Below are 20,152 nucleotides of genomic sequence, written 5' to 3'. Positions count from 1 at the left end.
TCTATCTAACCATATGTGTTTTCTACTACCATCCATCATGACAGAACATGAATGCCTTCTGCATAAAGTAGCAATAACAAAGCCATTAGCTGACTTCCTGGAGTCTGACACTTCCACCCATTTGATGGGAGATCTCTTGCTTTCTCTTCACTTTTTATAAAATAAGGCTGTAAAACAGCTTGTTTTGCTCAAAGTTGATGAGTTCCAGGCACTGCCTCCCAGCCAGCTAAATCAAGCGCTTAATATGCAAGGAAGGAGGAAACGAGGAATGGCCACCGTATCACTCAACATATGGTTCTCAACTCTCCCCTAACGCAAGTCCCAGAGAGCTGCTGCTTTATGAAGATTTGGCTCTGCAAACTAAGCAAATGGGTTAAGTGCTTAAGTTACAGAATTATTATCCGTGCGGGTCCCACGAGCCCAAAGTGGAGTGGAGAAGCCGGAAAGGCTGCATAATAAACCCGCCTAGGAACTCTCAGTGGCTTCAGAAACCGGCACACTGTCATTGCTTCGTCTCCGCAGGGAGCACTAATTGCAGCACTTGCCGCAGTCCCCTTCAGTTTACTGACAGGATGCCAATTTCAAACAAGAACTAATTTATCAGTGGCTGGAGTAGCTAAATAGGATGTATTTCCTGTCATGTTCTAGACTGTAGTGTTTCTGAAGTAGCTTCTGTTGTTCTCACAAATAATACGTGCTAGTAGGGTATTTGTGTAATAAGCAGGAAGGTCCTCCAGGCTTCCAGTCCTATTAGATAATAGTTGTTCTACATTAATCTATTTTAATGAAGTGTCTGACCTTCTTCCTCAGTAGACTGATGACTAATTTACCAAATAAATCTTGCCTGGTGTCTTAATCCTATTTTGCAAATAATCCCAATAACTCATGTATAAACACTTACAGAGTTAAGACCATGCAAAAAGAGGAAGACGAATATGCATCAGGGCTAATACCCTAGGTAATTACATTGTGTAGTACTTAGACCATCGATTGCCAGTTCTGATTCATGGAGAAAAGGGTACACAGGAAAGATACAAAGTGGAATACAAGGGTTTCATAAATATTTATGTACAACTCTTCCAAAAGCCTGTACAGTCATAAAATAACCAGGCGGTGTGGAATAGGTCTTATTTATGGTGCAACACATAAGAGATTTAGTAGGACTTTATAACAAAGCAAGAGCAATTAAGTTGCTTAGAATCAAGGGTAGGGCAATATAAGTGAAATGCATCAAAAAAAAGAAACACTTAATAGAATAGATCAACATGTGTTTTTAAAGCAACTCACAGGAATGATTTAATTTCTTTTAAATCCATACATGAAGGGAGAATGCTGGTAAGGTGCAGAACTGTATATAGGGGCATCGGCAGAACTGGAAATGAATACAGGGCATGCAATACGTAGCATACATAGCATAAAGACTCTCTTGCTGAGGGCTACACACAGGTACACAATGTCTGACCTAAAAGCACGGGTAGTTATGCTGTATCCCAGAAACACTGAAACATGCACCTAACTTGACTCACGTGCATTTTCACATGACAGTGCTTAGGTGGACAATGATGGTCAGGAAAATTGCTGGCAGCACTCTGCTTCAGAGGAGCTCTGGAAGCAGAAAATATGGCCCCAAATCTCAGGATTCATGTTTCATTATGAACCAATTGTCCAATTGGAGGCTGGGGGTGATTTTTTCCCCTCAAACCATATTACCAAGCCTCTTCAGGTTTTGCATCCTCCAGGTGCAGACCAAGAAGGGCGGAAGTGGTCCTTGCCCCTACCTTGGGTAAATTGAGAAAGAGATTAGATGATCACCTGTCTGGGGTCTTGTGGACCCAGCATTCATTCCTGCCTGTGGCAGGGGTCAGGCTACATGATCTGTTCAGGTCCCTCCTGACCCTAGCTACTATGAAACTATGAAACTATGGATCCACCATGGTGCAGCAGAGGTATCATGCAGGTGCCATGCTTTGGTTTGGGGGCACTTGGACACTTCAACCATTTCCATCCTATATGCAATGGCAGAAGCTGCTTGAAAACCTCACCCAAAACACTTTATTGCTATCCATCTCCTAAAATCTCCTCTGCCCCGATGTGGGTATTACAGCAATGAGCAGGCAGCTGGTGGGGTTGGGACCCCTATATATCCCTATGCTTGTGCACCTGTATCTGTGTGGTTTGTTTGTTTTTTAACTCATAGCATCTCATGTTATACTTTGGTTGGAAGCTCTCTGGAGAAAGAATGCATCTGGGGGCCCAGATCCCTGAGGACCCCCAGAGTACCGTCACTATATCAAAGTACCGGATGCCTTTCTGGAAAACATGCTTTTTGCCAATCACAAGTTTTGGGGACATGCTTCCCTGGCTCATTATACAAACTGAAAGATAAGGTTACCATTAGATTAGATGGGCTATTTGTTCCTTAATGTTTTTAAATAGCAGCAACATTTGGATTGTGGCTCGTCTCCGCTTATTCTGAACATCTTATGCTTTAAGATGTCAGGCTCACCTATTACCATAATTTACAGTAGACAGTACTACCTACAACTGTTAATGACAAGTGCTGGGTGGTGGTTAAGGGATACCGGTAAACGGATACTGGGTGGTGGTTAAATAACCTGACAACCTCTAGGGACCCCATGGCTTGGGGTAGAAGAGCACCTTATAGGGGATACTAAACTTACTCTTTGTAGAGGAAATGCTGCTAAAAGGTTGTGGACCCGAGGTTCACTCCATGGTAGGGCAAACTGTGCTTTTTAACCTTAGTTAGCAGCTAGTCTAGGAGTGCAGTCTTGACAGATAGACAAACAGATGATCTCCTTTGCACCGACAGCTCCTGCAGCCAAGCTGGCTCCAAACGTACCGGCACCTGCCTTTCGTTTGGACTAAACCAGCAAGGTCAAGAGAGAGACACTAGTGTGTGGGCAGCTCAGTGTCTCCATATACACTGTCCAGGTTTTTTCACCCTGGAGAGGTCACTCCAGCTTCACAGAAAAGCAGATTGCATCACTTTACAGGACAAAAAGAAAGAGAAAATCAGTAGAGCAATCTGTGACAGATAAGGGGCACAAGGCTGAGCTGTTCAATGAGTATTTTGCTTCTGTATTCTTGAACACAGATCAGAACAGATCTCCCAATTGGATCATAGACAGGCACAAAAGGGACACCAGCCCACCAGCTGTTAGTGCCGACTTAGTGAAGAGGCACTTGGAAGGACTGGGTGTGTTTCAGTCAGTGGGACCAGATGATCTTCACCCAAGGGTGATGAAGGAATTGGCCAGTGACATAGCAGAGCCACTGGCACGGCTGTTCGAGCACTCGTGGTGCTCCGGTCACATTCCAGAGGACTGGAAAAGGGCCAATGTGGTCCATATTTTCAAGAAGGGAGGAAGGAGGAGCTGAGTAACTATAGACTGGTTAGTCTTACCTCTATCCTTGGGATCACTGTTGACTCCAAAATGAACATGAGTTGTCAATGTGATGAAGCGATCAGTAAAGCTATCCACACTTTGTCATGTATTAGCAGGTGAATGATGAACAGGTCCAGGGAGATGATACTTCCCCTCCATGCAGCATTGCTCAGGCTGCTTTTGGAGTACTGCATCCAGTTTTAGGTGCCACACTTCAAGAGCGATGTGGACAACCTCGAGAAGGTTCAGAGGAGGCCACCTGTATGGTTAGGGGCCTGTAGGCAAGGTCCTACGAGGAGAGGTTGAGGAACCTGGATCTCTTCAGCCTCCACAAGAGAAGGCTAAGAGGTGATCCTGTGGCTACCTACAAATTTATCTGGTGGGGGGGTGGGTTTCAAGAAATAGGAGATCATCTGTTTACCAAGGGGGACACCCCTTGCAGTAACTAGGAACAATGGCCACAAACTGACCGACAGCAGATTTAGGTTGGACATCAGGAAGAACTGCTTCATGGTGAGGGTTGCCAGAATCTGGAATGGGCTCCAAGGGAGGTGGTGCTCTCCCCCACCTTGGGGGTCTTGAAGAGGAGGTTGGAGATGCACCTGACGACCTGTCTGACCCCACCGCTCTTTCCTGCCCAGGGCAGGGGGTCGGACTCGATGATCTACTGAGGTCCCATCCAACCCTAACATCTATGAATACTCCATGTTTCAACAATATTCAATGAGCGGATGCCTCACGTGGTGTCAGTCTATTGTCTTGTGGGGCAGACATGCCCAACACATGCGTTAAGTGCAGGCTGGGAGAAGGTCTGTGGACCTGGACTCCCATAGAGTCACGGGGTTGGAAGGGACCTCGTGGTCATCTGGTCCAATCTCCTGAAGGAATGCTACTCCTAAACCACCCCGCTCCAATCCTTAGCTAACGCGTGAAGCTTGAGCACAGATAAAATGAAAACAAAATCACCCCCCACAAGAACAGATTCTTCTCAATAAATGACAAAGCACTTTATACCAGAAGCAAGCACTAGTTGAGAAAAACACCAATTTTTTCTGTCTCCGGTACAGATCAGGAGAACGAGCAATGAGGAAAACCCTTGTGTCTGAATAGACCAGCACTGAGGAGGATAAAACCTATTAGCGTCTCAACTACATTAAGAGATATAGAGGAAGTGCAGTAGACATGGTTGCAAAATTTGTGTAGAAATAATGTTTTAATTGGGAAAAAAAAAAGATGTTTTACCAAAGTGAATATCTTCACAAACAAGTGTATCTATTTTGATGACAGTTCCTGCAGTGAACATAGTTTTTAATTAAAAAAAAACAAATCCTTTTGGCAAATTCTCATTTTATTTTTCCTCGATTTTGAAATTTCATTTCAAATGATGTTGTATTTGTTAAGTTATTCTTACAGTATATCGTGGAACACCAGCAGTGGTAGTGTATAGCATGGGTTACCCCTACAGCCATGTCATATTGACATAACACCTCAAATATTTTAAGTGTGAATTTGGTTTAAGTTTAGAAAAAACTGTGGACTGATGTTACTCAGTACAAAACTGAAACATCTTATCTCCTTCTCTAAATCAAGTGTCTCTGGTTTACTTTGTAATGCAACTTTAGATGCCTTTAGGGTATTGTGTGCATTTATGGCACCCGGACAAGCTGTAGTGGGTCATGCCATTCCCAGCCTATGTGGCCTGTCTCCCGAACCTGAAGTTAATAGCCACCATCGTGTGCTTCTGTATGCATGCCAATAAGCTCTGCTGAGATGTAGAAACAACTGGCATTCATGCAACATCATAAGGAGGCTACCCTGCTTCTAGTTTTTCCTGCCATGTTCAACAGCTTTCTTCTTCATAGCTCTGCTGCTTGGCCTTATCCTTTCCAAGTGTCTGCTGGAGTTGTTCTTCTTTAATTTAGTTAACAAGTCATCATCTCTATTCATCCTACTGGATTGTTTTGTCCTTAAAATACATATACGCAGTTCCTTGGCCTTCCCCTCAGCACCGTGTACAGTTCCCCGCTCCCATCAAGTGCTTTATGTTACGTAGAAGTGTCTCCTTATTGACAAAGTAAAGACTAATCTCTTCAGTATTTGTCCTACCTTTATCCAAACAGGGTTATCTTTGCATTTAAAACAGGTAGGGAGACACCAAACAGTACTAACCATCTTTACTTAACCAAGCATTCATGTACACCCAAAAGCCTCAAAGCAAGAGGGATGCTCAGTTTACAAGGCAAAATAACAGTAATAAAAAAAAGAAACGCAATGCTTTTCTGAAACCAGATTTGAACAATAAATTAATCTCAAAGCAATTAAGAAAATGAAACAGTTTTCAATGAACTCTTGCAACAAAGAGGAAAATTACTTTGTACCTTCCGTGACACTTTTTCTTAAGTGGCAGAGAGCGCAGCGCTGGTTTTGCATTGCTATCAGTGTCCCTCACAAGTGGCACTGCATGATCTGCACAGACACAAGAGAATGAAGAGGCCATTCAAAGCATCCTTGACCAAGGAGCTATGCCCCTATAACCAGGCTGGGTGGGAGGGATTCAGAGGAAGGAGTTCAAGTTGATGTTTTCTAAGCTCATCATGCAAAATACACTGTGAACTCGCTCTTCCCACCGGGCTATGAAAATGAAGGTATTTGGGTGTGCGAGCTCATGCTCCTATCAAACGCCTGCTAGACATTTTGATGTGAGCGTGCATGCCAGGAGCTGGGTGCTTTGATGGATTGCTCCACATCGGGCATGATCGGTCTCGATTAGGGCTACCCAACTGGTGGCCCATGATGAGTTAATATACCACTCGTGAGCTCTCACCTGGCCACCACCACGACCGCCACTTGAAGCCTGAGTCTCCAGACTCCCTCCTTTCCTTGTCCTTCCTTTGCTCCCTGCTTTGTCCCAGAGGAAGGGGCAGTGCACAGACTGGGAGCTGAGGGCCGTGCCCAGAGAGGGTGGAGTAGGGGAATAAGGGCTGTGTATGTGTGGAGAGAATTGCACCCGTAAAGGGCAGTTCCCAGAGCATGTGGCCCCAGGGGCTTAGAAGATGGACAGCTCTGGTCTCGATCATGGCACCAGCACTTTCAAGCCCTTCAGTAGCCCCAGGATGATTCATCCTTTCACGGAAACAGCGGGCTTTTCTCTCACAAGTATTATTGCATATGGAGAGAACATTATTGCTAGACATCCATTTTATGACTCTGCAGTGATGCTGCAAAGCCAGGATGGATGAGGTTTTACAGAGGCATTTCAGGCTGGAAAATACAGCCGGCTGATTAAAATACCAGAGTGCGAGAGGGGTGAAACAAGTGCGTATACAGCTAAGCATGTTTACTAACAATGGTTTTACTCCGTTTATTAAAAGCAAATACAAATTGCAGGCACTATTTTCTCCTGACAAATACAGGGTCGGTATTGAAGTCATCATGTTCTGTTATTTTAACAGTGATTTGTCCTTTATAAAGTACTGTTCAGTATTCACTTCATGACAGTTATAAAAGCTTTCAGGTACTAACTGGCTTCCTTAAGGAATAATTATGGCTTTTATGAGAAACTCATGGACATACCTAACCATAATGATTTTGGAAGTTCAGGGAAATAAATATTATCATAAAGCAGCACTTCGATTTGTTGTGCTTACATAACAATTATTAAAAAAAGTGTCAGGGCATAGTTGACTCCTACAACTCCATGAACAAATAACATTAAGGCTGGGTAAGTGGATTTCAGCTGTTAATAAAGGAACAGGAATCAGGCTAAGACTGCTATACTGTGTTTTCCAAGAAAGACCCAGAAATGTCCTCTCAACGGATATAAATCAGAGAAATCCCATTGACAGCAATTTACACCAGCTGCAGATTTGGTCCACGTCTTTAAAAATGTGATTGTTGGAAATAGTCCCATTGATGGTCCAGGGATGCATAACTTGCAAGTGATATGTGTTCAGCAATCCCAGCAGTCTGGGGTTTGGCTCAGGTTTGCTGACACAGCGCAGGCATGTGCATTGTCCGTAGGACAGGGTCCCGTGTGTGCTGTTCTCTTATGGGAGAGGCGCCAAAAAAGCTCAATACCACCATGTTTTGCATGGCAGGTGTACAGAGAAATGTCTGCTCTGCACAGAGAGCTCAGGAGTGCATGTAAGTACTGGGAAAGGAAAGAAAGAGAGACTAGGCAGTTCCTTGAACTTCTTTTAGAGCATTTCTTCCTTTTCACTCTTCTCTTCCACAAGGGATGCTTCTAATCCCAGATGAGCTTGACCAGGCTGTTTTAGTGTCCCACCTCTGGCACAAATACCTTCCCGTGCACAGGTGCAAAGCCATGTTCTGGTCTGCGTTGTAGCTCGCAGGTCTTCTGAAGAGAGCTCTTTCTCCATTTAGTCCTGGAGGAATGGGATTGAATTTCCCATCTGCTAGGCACACATTGCACAGTGTAGTGGGACACAAAGGTGTCTTACAGTGCACAGGCCGGGAGCACCGTCTGTGGAGCAGAAAGCTGTCTCCTGAACTTGCCAACTCAGCATTGAACACCTGATTTACAGCGGAAAAAGCCTTCGCAAAGACGCCAACATGCTTCTCCTAACCTAGATTCATAGGTTTGAATGGGATCTCGGGAGTCATCTGATCCAACCCCCATGGCTTATTTTATCTCACCAGCCTCTTGAAGCCTCCCAAGGGGCTGTGCAACCAGGTGCCTGCCTTGCTCACCTGAGATATCTAGCACAAAACTCCTTTGCAGAGGTTACATACATCTGGTTTGTGCTCCCTGCTGCATATCATGATCCCCATTGGGGTATCACTGTTCCTCCATGCTCCCCACTTGTGTTCGCTGCATCCACCACTCGTCCATACTCTTACACTTGGGTTGTAAGCTCTTTGGGGTACAGGATGCTCTCCTTCGCTATATGTGGCTTCCTCATGCTGCATTAGTGAAAGCAGAACTCAAACCTGGGTTAAAACATCTGTGAAGGTTTTGGTGGGTAAACAGCCTTCTCAAAAGTAGAAATAATCCAACAAAAATAGACCTGGTCCCTTTTCTGTTACAAAACACTGGCATCTGGTTACCAGCACATCAGATCCCATAGCTTCTCATGCCAAAAACAGTGAAATACTTGCTTCTCTAGTCTAAACTTACAGCTACGTGTCCTTCCAAACACCAAGAAGACTGTGTATGCATCCTTCCTTTGCAATACATAGTCACATATAACCTATTCAGTGGTGTTCCTTGGAATCAGACATATCAATTATTTTTTCTGGCTAATTATTCTGGATCACAATGTGCTTGGAGCAGATTTCTATTAGTATGTAAATTGCTTTCTCAAAACAGTTGGCTTTGGGGCATCTGAGGATGGGATTAGAGATTAATTCAGAGACAACAGCAGAAAGGAAATCATATACACCACTATGCTTTATTGGGCCATGGGTCCCCTAGCCCCGCTGGGCCATAGCTTCCCTTTAGCTAAAAGTATCTGAAAACTTTAAAGTGTTTCAAGGAAGGGGAGGTCTCCAAGACTTGGGTGGAACAAGCATAGGGGGGAACTCTTAGGATGATTAGGGAAATAGAAAGCCTATCTGAAGAGATGGCATCAAAAGAGTTTAGTCTAGAAAGCCTAAGCTAGGATATGATTTCTAGCTATAAACATATTGGGTGGAGGGCGGCAGGCAGGAGGAAGATAAATGCTATTTAAGCTAAAGGACAGTACTGGCACAGGAAAAGGAGTGTAAACTGGTTACAAACACATTTAGGCATGACATTAGATGGTTCCTAACCATTGTAGGAGCAAGATGCTTGAGCAGCCTTCCCGTACGGACAGTGAAAGCTCATTCATATTACAAAACTAGTTGTATGACATGGCTACCAACCCAGGAAGTCTCTTCCATACCTGCATCCACATGGATCGAAAAATAGGCTGAGTACCCATGAACAAGCCCGAGGCTGCTGGCATCAGGAATTGCTGTGGTCCCCCATGGTGAAGGTCCTATATGAGTCATTTTATTAATACCAATCTCTTTTATTAACTACAATCTACATTTGTACTCTATTAGAATGAATACAGAACAAGAGAAAAGAAGGAGAAAAAAGTAAAGAGAGAGAAAAAGAAATCCTGGCAAGCAATCCCACGTGCTTAGCATGAAGCCTTATTTTGGTTTTCCTGAACATATATTTTTTAAGAGCGTGCACATGCAATGCAGTGCAATATGATACAAAGCCCCAGGCCAGAAGCACTGGACCTCTCTGTAGAAAGGCAGGGAAAATAAGGAAGATGTCAGCAGCTTCTTACAAGAACAGATTCTCTTCTCCCCACCACTGGTTCAGGGAGAAAATAGCTATATTACAACCATCAATACATACCTTTTAAGACCCCACATTGAGCTGGTTTGAACTCTTGCATATCACAGGCCATTAATATCACCCAGCAACTTCTGCATCAAGCTGTTTCTGGTGGAGTCAGAGCAGATTTTTTTGGAAAGATACTCAGACTTTTCACAGGAACAGTAAATAGATAGGGCCCCCCCAAAAGAAGAGATTATCTTCATGACAGATGAGTGTGGCAAAGGAAAGCAGGGTCATGGGGACTAGCAAAGATAACAATACCTTGATTTGGACTTCCTTCACGTTTTGAGGTTATCTTCACAACCATGAGTTCGTGAAACGTTAGTTTGTTAAAATTAAATGTTAAATGTTGGGAGATAGGTCTCATGAGAGGGTGAGAAGGGGGTTGATTCTGCAGCATATTTCATAACTACAGGATTTGAAGACGTATCAATTATATGCACGGGAAGAAAACAGAGGCCCTTACAGACAAAGGGCCACAACAAAGTTCCTTTAAAATCTTAAAACCTTAGTGGAGAGATGACAGAGATTTGTGTTAGGGTAATGATATGGATTTTGGATGCTGGGGTAACAATATGGAATCTGAGGGTGCTGAGTGTGCAGCTGAATAAAGGCTTTTTCCTGTGTCTCAGCAAAAAGCTGGTGGTCACAAGGCTAGCTGATATATTAAAAGCTAATGCTTAAGTAAGCAAATTCTTAACAGAAGGATAGGGTGCAAAGTGCAGGATGTGTTAAAAATAGAATAGCCCACCAACCGGTGTTACGAGACAAAAGCCGAAATATGGTCTTGGAAATGGTGCTGAAGTCGGCAAGAAAACCAGCAAGAACCAGCGAGAAACCGCAGGTGACCGGGAGAAGAGAGGGGTCAAAGCACAGAGGCGTGTAAATGAATGAAATGCATAGGCAATGCCATACTAATGAAGCAAACAATAAACAGAGGTGAAGCTTGGGATGGGAGGAGAAATGGGTGGAAGCAGATGTGGGACAAGGGCAGAGTAGATGTTAAATATGTATGAACCAAGGTGTATAAATGTTGGGAAGAACTCTTGTCCAGTGCTGCTCTCCATAATCTGTCGGTGCCGGAGCTCGGCCGAAGCTGTGTCCGTGCTGAATGAAGCTGTTGCGAGCAATGTGTGCTGGTGCTTGCTCCCTGCTCTGCTCTGGCTAATGAGTAACAGGATCCATGGGTAATTGGACCATCGTCTTCCTAGTCGTTAGGCGCCACATGGAGTTGGGGTCTAACAATTTGCACCTACGGAAACAGCTGAACCAGATCCTCCAACTGCCAAGCACAGGGGAGAAATTATGTTGGGAAGACAACAAGCCCATGAATGGAAGAAAGGAAAGAATAGGAGAGGAAATTTGGGACCCCTGACTAGACAGCAATGAGTTAATGTAAAATCCTAGAAAATGAGGGTTGAAGGGAGCTCAGGAGGTCAAATCTAGTGCAACCCCCTGCTCAAGGCAGGATCAGTCCCAACTACATCATCCCAGACAAGGCTTTGTCTACCCAGGTCTTGAAAACCTCCAAGCATGGAGATGCCACCACATTTCTGGGTAGTCTCTTCCAGTGCTTAACTACCTTCCTAGTGAGAAGGTTTTTCCTAATATCCAAACTCAGCTTCCCTTGCTGCAGCTGGAGCCCATTGCTCCTTGTCCTGTCGTCTGCCCCCACTGAGAACAGCCCAGCTCCATCCTCTTTGCAGCCCCCCTGCAGGGAGGTGAAGGCTGCTATTCAATCTTCTCTTCTCCAGACTAAATCAGTCCAGTTCCTTCAGCCTGTCCTCACCAGTCCTGTCCCCCAGCCCCACAACCATTTTTGCTGCCCTCCACTGGACTCTCTCCAATGTGTCCACATCCTTTCTGTAGTGGGGGGTCACAAATGGACACAGGACTCCAGATGTGACCTCCCCAGTACTGGATAGAGGGGAAGAATCACTGCCTCCAGTCCGCCGGCAGCGCTCCTACCAATGCAGCCCAGGATGCCAGTAGCCTTCTTGGCACTAAGGGCGCACTGCTGGCTCCTGTTCTGCTTCTTGTCCCCTGTCCCCCCGGGTCCTTTTCTGCAGAGCTGTTGCTTAGCCAGTCGGTCCCCAGCCTGTCCTGGTGCATGGGATTGCTCCATCCATCCAACAGACAAGTCTTGAAAATACTTGCAGTCTCTTGCCGTGAGATGGAGAAGCAATTTGGCAGCAAGAGAAAGCTATTTAAGCTTTAGGAACTTAGAAAGCAACATCCATTTTTGTGGCACAGTGCTGGATTGCCCTCATCTAAGATGGCCTTATTTTCATTTTCATCCCTGAATTACTATTTCCATTTGGTTTTTACGGGGAACAGAATGGTCAGATGATAAACACCAGACAACGCAACGATACAAACCCACGCTGATTAACAGCATTGCTTCTCTACACAACTTTGCAACCAGGATCTGTAAGAATACAACCGGGTTCATGCTGGGTTCGGGCCAGTTCACAACTACAGCAAACCATTGCCTACAATGAAGAAAAAGTATTGATTTTCTTTTACTTGCCATCATCATTTAAGGCTCGATCCATTTATGAAACAACACGAGGGTGGCAGAAAACAGAATGACGTGTGCATGGTTTATAAAAGTGCTCTGAGAAGTTGGCCTGATTTTTTTGTTTGTTGCGTGGCACCTGGCAGAGTTCTCGACTCGGGATTTCAGCTGTAAAACAAAATAACCAGCTATGCAACAAGGCCAAAGAAATCAAGTCTGAGAAAGCCATCTCTTTTGTTCTGCAGAACCCGCACCATGCACAACCTTTGTATTTCAAAGGACAGGGTTATATACTAAAACACAGTGCAAGATGTTTGCCATTATAGACAGCTAAGGAGTCAAAATATGGGATGCGCCCCCCTTTGTCCAAAATCAGGTGTCCCGTATATTCAATTCATAGCCATATCTTACTGCTTGCAAGACTTGACTCTCCGCAGCAGGCTAAGGTTCTCAATTCATGAAGACAGCATCTGCTCTCTCAGCCTTTGTAACTGGGTTATAATTTATTTATCTCTAATTTCCACTGAGAGCACAAGGAGTGTTGGCTTTTCCTTCCAGTTACATAGGTACAGCCTGATTCATCTTGGTTGGTTCGAACTTGTGCAAGTGGGAGCAGCATTCGGCCCTGGGAGTGGGTCCACGTTATTTTGTCTGTACGTCGAACGATGTCAACAGTGCGTGTCAAGGGTGGATTTCAGCTCAGGTCAGCCCTAAAAGGTGAAATTCATTCTCATCACCATATGAAGCACTGTTGCCTCTCCTAAGGGATTTTCTAAAAAGCTCCACCTCTCATATAGAAAACTGCAAGCTCTGTCAAGCAAAAGGATTTATCTGTGAATTTTGTCAAAGATCAGACTTGCTCTTCCCATTGCAGACTGCCAAATGTACACCATGTACTGCTTGCAAAGCATGCTTCCACAGAGAGTGAAAAGTACCCCAAGTGTCTGAGGATAGCTGCACGGAGGAGGCTGTCAGAAACTTCATCACCTGTGCCTTTCTGATACGGGATTGCTGTGAAGATGTCTGCAGGCCTCTGAAGAAGCTGGAAAAAAAAATTCTCATGATGTTTGCCTTTAAGTTGCATAACGTTGTTCTAAACATTGCTACCATTTCAGTTGCACGACTTCTTTAATGCTTCTCTCTCCTAATGACAATAATATTAATCTTACTCTCCTTTTTTTTTTTTTAATCTTTTAAATTGACCACTCAGGCTTTTTGTGGAGGACAGGATAGGAAGGGAGTAATCAAACACATGCAATCTTATGTGTCGCGGTTCAAACACTCTGATGGATCATTGCAAACTTTTCATTGCCCTAAATTGCAGTTGCCAATGACCTTCTTGCACGCACTATGGACCCACTGTGTTTTGAACAGCTTGCAGCCAGGATCTGATCCTGCTGTAACACGTGGTCTTTGAGTGGGTGAGGCAGACAGTAGGGCAGGATGGCACTTCAGAGATGAACTGGTCCAGAGGCATGAGCTTTTATGGCAACAAACTACTTCATTAGATGCTAGGAAGGGCCTGGAAGAAAGATTTTTATATAGATGGGAAAGGGGCAAGGGGAGGAGAGGCTGTTGAGAGGTAAGAAGTAGATTGATCGGATCAATTGAGATGAATAAGGCAGTTAAAACCTGGAGGGACATGAGAGCAGACAGCTAGTCCAGGTAGCGGGATATGAATCCTTAGTTCCTCCTGAGACTACGTAGCTGGACCATACCCCAGGGGTGGCCGTAATGGCCCCAGGGGGATGCATGACTCCTGCCTCCCCAAATCTGGCTCCTTGGGCTACCCTCCCTTTTGCTCGCTTGCCACATTTTCATCTAACTATTACGATGTTAAGGAAGGCTGCTCCAGGGTCCCCAAGTGAGGCCTTGTCCACTTTGGCCGGCTGGTACCTCTCGTACCTGGCTGGCCTCAGTCTTTCTCCTTGGGCCCATCATGGCCCTACCAGTGCCTCAGGGCACCAGTTGACATATGGACTATATCTGTGGCCTCCATCTTCCCCTGAAGTCATGCCCCATGCCTTGCAGATGCTACTCAATGTTTGTTGGAGAGGGACTCCTAGCCCCAATGCAACTTTTGGCCCTCAGACCCTGAACCTCTGCTTGGGCCTCAGCTGAAACAAAGGAAATGAAGGTGCAACTTGACTAGTCCATATATATATACAGGATACCGGGATAGAAAGGCCATTTGTCTTAAAGCAAGAAATGAAATAGTGGGTAAGACAAATGGCCTTTCTATCCCGGTATCCTGTCTCCAACAATGGCAAGCAGTGGCTGCTGGAGAGAGAGAGAGTACAGGGCATGTGTAATGTAATCCATCCCCCATTACACCATCTCTGGCATCAATTGCCATTGGTTGAGGGATATCAGAGGATACAACCCTGACCGCTCAATAAATATCTCTCTTTGGACCTATCCTTCATGAATTTGGGACCTTTTCAAACCTGGTTATACTATCCACTTCTGCGACCTCCTGTGACGATGAGTTCTGGAAGATAAATACATATGGTGGAAAAGAAAGCTTCTGAACAAGGCATTTTGGGAAGGAAAGTTTGAGCAAAAGCAGCAGCTCAGGATGTCCCGTTTTGTCAAATGTATAGATGTCTTTCCTCGCAGCTCAAATTAGATCTTTTAAGGGTTATGAGAAGCAGACCTGAAGTGGTTTGTTCTGCAGAATGCCGATTTGAAAACATCTTGGTTGAGTGTGTTTCAAGTTATCTTTATGCCTCTTTATTTAAGGCACATGCCAAGTACATGGTCCATTACAGAGGGTTTGCCCTTCAACTTTGCTGCAGGGGTAGGGATGTGAACATGGAGTGGCAGTTCACATAGCTCATTAGAAGACCAAATTGCATCTTGACTAAAAACTTAATTCCTTAGTACTCGGCTGCAAAAGCTAACATGAACCACTCGTCCGGTGCTATGAATAAAGCTGTGAGACCAAGAGAGACTTCATTTCATGTGCAATGCAGGCAAATGACTGAGTCAACTGATAATTCACTGAAGTTTTCTCATATTATTGGTGGGGGAAGAGGGGCATTTCTTCACAGGAATTATTGCTAGATCCATCCCTCCTTTGTGAGCTGCTGGCTGCAGAAACAGGCGGGCTGGTGAAATGGGTTAAGGTACACTGGGCTGTTAGGTTATAATCATGACTTCTTCTTTAAAGGCATCTTTATGTCTTCCCTTTTTTGTACTTAGCTCTAAGCAACAGCGGGAACTCTTTGCTAACTTTCACCGACACACCTGGGTGTTGTGAGCTTCATCCCACCTCTTCCAGCAAACGTGTGTGTATAGGACACGGTTCTGCCAGCTCAGACCCCCAATGGGTTGCAGGAAAAGGGGAAGAAGCCAGAAACCTATGGAGCTGCACCATGGACCAGACAGACAGCATCCCTAGCAGTAAGCAGATGAGAGCGGTAGTCAGCCTTATTAGTCTGAAGTGAAGCAGAGGGCAGGGCAGGGGGGCATTTAACAGACTAACTCATTCAGACAAACATGAACTTTAGTAGGCTGCAGTGCCATGGACTCACAGAGAAGTGAGGCTGGAAGAGACCTCCAGAGGTCACAACTAGTCCTACCCCTGCCTGAGGATCATCATTTCTCATGAGCAGCGTAGTAAAGCATGGCTTGTGCAATCTCCATCCTTGGAGGGTTTTAAGACCTGGGTAGACAAAACCTTAGCTGGGGCTGGTCCTGCTTGGAGCAGGGGGTTGGACTAGATGTGACCTCCTGAGTTCCCTTCAACCCTCATGTTCTGTGCTTCTGTGATTTGGTCCCTATTTAAATCCTCCCATACAAATTCATACTCTAAACTCTTCATAAAACCACTGTCAACAACTTCATCAAATGGTGTAAGCCAGGAAATAAGGATGGAAGGACATTTATCAGCGGGAACAGTATTCCAGCTGAGACCTCCCTAGCACCAAGTCTATCAGAACAATTATCTCCTGTTGCCCTTTCTTTTTTTGCAACAACATCTCACCTGTGCCTCCTATTCTGAGATCCTTTACCACAGGGCATAAACTCGTCGTGAAATAAGGAAAATAAAGGGCATAATGACGTAACCAGGCACTTGATATAGCTGCAACTTTGGGCTGTTGCTGTGATTGTGCAGCAGCCTTTTTCCTTCCCTCCCTGCCCCACCCAAGGTTGGTGGCTGAGGCAGCTGCCCCAGTCTCCCCATCCTAGTTGTGCCACTGCTGTCCAGCTATGCAATCTACCACCAGACACACCTGGATCAGGAAAAACCTTCATTTAACTGTTCAGTTTTAGAGTTAAAATGAAATACAAACACTGGATATAAAACCTTGCTAAATGCTGTGCAACGGTATCGGTCTGTCAGTCTTGCTCCTGTTAGTACTGAAGGCTTTTGGAGCTTCACTCAGATACTCCAAACCACTCATATACCAAATAAACCAGCGTGCCTGGCATTTGACTGGATAGGTCACATTTTATTTAGCTTAAGAACATAAATAAGAGGATCTGACAGTTCTGCTCATGCAGAAAATAAAACGGTGCTGTGTCAGGAAGAGTGTGTGACATGGTGCCAACTTCTGTTGAATGCATGCAAGATATATAAATCAGCTGAGCTGATTTGACATTAATTTCCTGTTTAATTTTTGCTACAGTAAACCGCGTAATGAATATGGGTGTTAAATGAATGGAAACCAAGTTGCACTTTGAAGCCTTCCCAAGTGCCGTAAAGCAGACCACTTGTTAATGGACATAGAAGTTTGGCCATCCTCATGTATGCCATTTATCTGCTGCCAGGACAGAAAGGTTGTTCTCGTGGTGATAACCCTGGGCTTGCTTTCTGGAAACATGGGCTAATATCCTAGCTGCCTCACAGGCTTTGTGGGAGAGGCATATAGGATCTGATCCCGATTACTTGGGTTGTGTCGTTAGGGGATGGCAAGGACAAACAGCAACTAACTGTGAGATAAATGGCTTTTGTTGGCTGCTTTGCACCATCTTATTGCATGAGAGTTGAAAACTAAGGGGACTCAGCTGTTGCAGTTTAGCTTTCACTTACCACAGGATAAAACTACCCAGACAGTTGTTCACAGAGCAGCTGACAGCCAACAGGGCCTTGTCCCTTTTTTACTCCTTTTACTGTGAATAACAACATCAGACCTGGTCTCGAACTTCTCCTTGTCTCAGTTCTCTATCTGTACAATGGGAATGCTAGTTCTTCTTTCCTTTCAGTCTCATCTCTTTGGATGATTAAATCTTTGAGGGAAGGACTGGGTCCAGTTGTGCCCCCTCCCCTCCTGACTACAGAAAGGATGTGGACAAGTTAGAGAAAGTCCAGTGAAGGGCGATGAAAATGGTTGTGGGGCTGGGGGGCAGGACTGGTGAGGAGAGGCTGAGGGAACTGGGTTTATTTAGTCTGGAGAAGAGAAGACGGAGGGGGATTGAATAGCAGCCTTCACCTCCCTGCAGGGGGGCTGCAAAGGGGATGGAGCTGGACTGGTCTCAGTGGGGGCAGATGACAGGGCAAGGAGCAATGGGCTCAAGCTGCAGCAAGGGAAGTTGAGGCTGGATATTAGGAATAACTTTCTTACCAGGTGGGTAGTAAAACACTGAACAGGCTACAAAGAGAGTTGGTGAAGTCTCCATCTTTGGAGGTTTTGAAGACCCAACTAGACAAAGCCTTGGCTGGGATGATATAGTTGGGGCTGGTCCTGCTTGGAGCAGGGGGTTGGACCAGATGTGACCTCCTGGGGTCCCTTCCACCCTCATTGTCTGTGATTCTGTGACTATCTATGACTACGTGTTTGTACCTTACCGAAGGCAAAAAGGCTTGGATCTTGCAGAAGTTCTTAGGAATTGTTACACTAAAAAAAAAAATACACTAATTATTTTATTGCTGTCACAACATACTGGGAATATTTTACAGTGGTCTAGGAGATCCTAGTCTTTCTTTCCATTTGATTTGTTCAGATTTATGATGATATTAAACAGGGTCACCCTTCATACACCACTGGCAGGAGATGCACCTGAGAGTTATTCCCTTCATTGAGGGTCAAAGTTGGCATTCACCCTGCTTGCATGTCTCTGATAAAGAAGAGATTTCAAGTCAGTTCATTGCATTTAAATGGCTTAAGTTTCATCTGGGCAAAGCCCCATAAAAGAAACAGAGAAAGGGAGGGTCAGTTCTAGCAGGAAATGCAGATGATCATGGAGTATCTCAATGGCCTGTGGCTAGAAGTGGCAGTCTCTAATACAATCATCAGTCTCCACGCAAAGACAGTAACACCCCTAACAAACAAATGTACAGTCTATAAAGCCCTGGCCCTAGGTCCATGAACACTAGCTGCTATCAAAACCATAAAAGATCTGTATTTTTCAGAAAGAAAAAGATTTATGTGAAAAATTATAGTCAGAAATGCCTTTTATCAAGGTGGGCGTTGTTTGTAGCCCCGTTGGTCTAAGGACATAGGCAGACAAGGTTCTTTGGGTAAATGTGGTATTTTTTATTAGACCAACTAAATAGTTAGAAAAAAAATTGTTCTTTGCAAGCTTTCTGGAAACATGGTAAAAAATAGAGGTGTTTCTAAATTGGAGAGCAAGTGGTTGTCTGTTAGTTATGACATACCATCCCCCCTTGAAACCTATATGGGAAATCCTCAAACAGTTGCAACCCATACCCGGGATAAGACCCAATTCTTAAAGAGATCTTTCCAGAACATGCATCCTAGCCTTTAAATAAACATCAAAGCTCACCCACCTCATCACCAGAAGCAAACTTCTTATGGCCCAAAACACACTGGATGAATCCAGACCTTGCCAGGACAAGAAATGTAAAACCTGCCAACACATCTCCACCACCCCCACAATCACTACACCCCACAACAGAACCATCACCATTCCTGGATCTTACGGCTGCTCCTCCAGAAATGTCCTATATCTCATCCAGTCCACCAAATATTCTGATGGAAAATACATAGGAGAGACCAACAACAGCAGCACACCAGAATGAACAGAGATCTATCAAAGACAAGAATACCCAACTACCCGTGGGGGCACACTTCTCACAAGAAAACCACCCTCTCTCCAATCTCTCAGTTCTAATCCTCAAAGAGAATTTACAAAACACCTTTTGCAGACATGCCTACAAACTTCACTTCATCAATCTACAGGATACAAAAAGTCAGGGACTAAATATAGACATTGGATTTATGACACGTTATAAACTGCCTGCCATCCAATAACCCCAGGTAACCTCTCTATATATTGCCAGCTACATTCTAGCACCAGGTCACCATGTCCCCACTTTTCCACCCCCACAACTACTTGTCTCACACCTATGGTCTCCCCTGGCCTCTGATCCTCACTGCCAAGCATTTGCATTTTCACAGACCTGCATTTTGCATATTGGCTTCTGTTCCAACCAGGAGAACACAAAACAACAGCAGACCCTCCCTACATCTGCAGAAGGGTGTTTGTGCTCGAAAGCTTGCAAAGACATTTTTTTCCAACTATTTAGTTGGTCTAATAAAAGATATCACATGTACCCAAAGAACCTCATCTGCCTTTATCAAGGTAGGCATTGAACAGAGGTAGTTGTTACACTTACATCAATTCTGATACCTCAAACTTTAAAATATTAAAAAAAAAAAACACCCCACCTTGTAAAGCCTTAAAGTTAACATCTCCACTGTTGTCTCTCCTGAACCCAGTTCGCCAACAGACATTATGCAGCATACAAATGAAACAAGGTCTAGAAAAGTATACAAGGAATGAATGATTTGCTGATCAGCAGCTCAGTCTGTTTAGTACTTTGATTCTCAGTTCAATCCCAACATTTGTGGCTTCAAATGTAACCTGCACTTTAGAAACAAGAATGCAACCCCTTTGGCCAAAAGCTGAGCTCTTATTAAC

This window comes from Alligator sinensis, unplaced genomic scaffold (assembly GCF_000455745.1).
Source record: "Alligator sinensis unplaced genomic scaffold, ASM45574v1 scaffold564_1, whole genome shotgun sequence".
NCBI classification, from domain to species: domain Eukaryota; kingdom Metazoa; phylum Chordata; order Crocodylia; family Alligatoridae; genus Alligator; species Alligator sinensis.
This window is presented reverse-complemented; position numbering follows the sequence as displayed.